The sequence below is a fragment of the Capsicum annuum genome, chromosome 4 (assembly GCF_002878395.1).
Source record: "Capsicum annuum cultivar UCD-10X-F1 chromosome 4, UCD10Xv1.1, whole genome shotgun sequence".
Lineage (NCBI taxonomy): Eukaryota > Viridiplantae > Streptophyta > Magnoliopsida > Solanales > Solanaceae > Capsicum > Capsicum annuum.
Window position 1 is genome coordinate 5602129 of NC_061114.1, and position 2070 is coordinate 5604198.

Sequence of the window (2070 nt, forward strand, 5' to 3'; positions counted from 1 at the left end):
TCTAAAAAAGCATCCTTTGCCCATTTATGGGAATATCACCTACTAATTCTTCAAATTCTGGAGATAAAAATCCTCGAAACAATGCAACTCGTGCATCAACACTAAAGTATAATGTTATGATGCATAGTATGTTTTTCATTAGTGCCTAAGTAATAATATTATGATGCATTGTATGTTGTTTGTACTACTGCATCAACACTCAAGTATAATGAGCTTGATCATTCTCTATCTTCTCGTCAACAAAAAAAAAATTATCCTAAAAAAAACGAGTAGAGTATTTCTTTTGCTACCATTATTATGGTTGATGTTAGAGTTTGTGACTTGTATTTCGTTGATTCGGCCCTGAAAAGTTCACAGTGCGATCCATTTTTGTGATTTTTTGTGGGGTCTATGGTGGTAGCGTAGGGATTGGGCCTACGATTTATTTTGTACGCACGTATTATAAGTACGATTTAGTGGGTCATTTTTGGATGTTTTTAAATACGTCTTTCTCCTCATTATATTCTTCATCCATCATTGTGAAATTCCTCTGCCTCTGCCCATGGTTTTTTCCCGCAAGAGTTTCCACGTAAATCTATGTGTCTTCTTCTTAATTTCTTTTGCTTTGTGGTATTGCTTATGCTACCCAATCATAATTGTTGACATCAACACAAACTAAGCTATATACTTGTCTCCACATGGCTCTTGCGGTGCGAGGAGTATTTTGCTCGCAGAGTTAGGGAACCAAGTAACTGCAGAGTCAAATGAAATCAGCCGTTATAAAGAAATGTTGTGTACTATTTAAGAATATACATTAATAAAAATATCTCTAAATGAGAGTAAAATTTAGTGTTAAGGGTCGTTGTGGATGAACATGATCCCCCCCCCCCCCCCCCCCCCCCCGCACCCATAGTGAAAGATGTTGGATTTGCACCCTGAATTTGAAAATATTCTTGGAAGAAAGTGCTTCCAGTTTAATAGGTCTTACGCAATAGGAATTCGGATTAAGGATGAGAGGGTACCTAGTTCGAAAATAAAATGTGGGAGAAGAATATTCACTAGAAAGTTAAGGTTAAATTAGTTGTTAGTGAAACAGACAAGAACAAACAATACCACAAAACAAAAGAAAACAAGAACACATAGATCTTATGTGGAAACTCTTGACCGCAAAAATCACGGGCAGGGGAGGAGAAAATTTACTATAATGGAGAGGAATATAATGAAGAGACGAACTTCGCAATGACGTATATAAAATTTTCAAAAACAACCCACTAAATCGCACTTATATAATACGTGCGTACAAATAAATCTTAAGCCCAAAAACAGACCCCCAAATAATCTTAAATATGGATCGCACCACGATCTTTTTAGGGCCAAATCAACAAAATTCAGGTCACAAACTCTAACATTAGACATAAGCTTCAAAATAAAGACAAGTTAGACAAGTGGCCATTCATTGCAATGCAAAAAGAATCTCCAAGCTTGTTCACCACTTACACTTTAAATTTGTAGCCAACGCCCCACATATTTAGAAGACAATTCGTAGCGTCTAGTCATCTAAGAATTATTGTCTCGATAATTACTTTTTCAATTTTTCATGTTCGATTGGTTAGAAATTTTAAAAAATAGAAAAAAGGCTCAAATATATCATTGAATTATTAAAAATGGTTTATTTGTGCCATCAGTTAAAAGTTTGGCTTGTTGATGTCATCGCCGTTACAAAGTCAGCTCATCCATATCATAACTTTTTAATGGCGGGTTTCAAAAATAATTTTGCCATGTTGCCTTTTATTAGAGGTCTATGTTATTTATTAAAATAAGGTAAAAGGTTCAAATATGCCATTGATCTATCTGAAATGGCTCATTTATGTCATCAGTTGAAAGTTTGGTTCATTCATGTCATCGTCGTTATAAAACCAACTCAACCATGCAATTACTTTTAATGGTGGATTTTTAAAAACTGTTTTGTCATGGGGTATTTTATTAGAGGTTCACGTCATTAATTAAAATAAATCAATATTAATTTCAAAAATCTGCAATTGATTAGTTAGTGTCAAAGCACGAAGATGTTGCATTCACACGGGATATGGA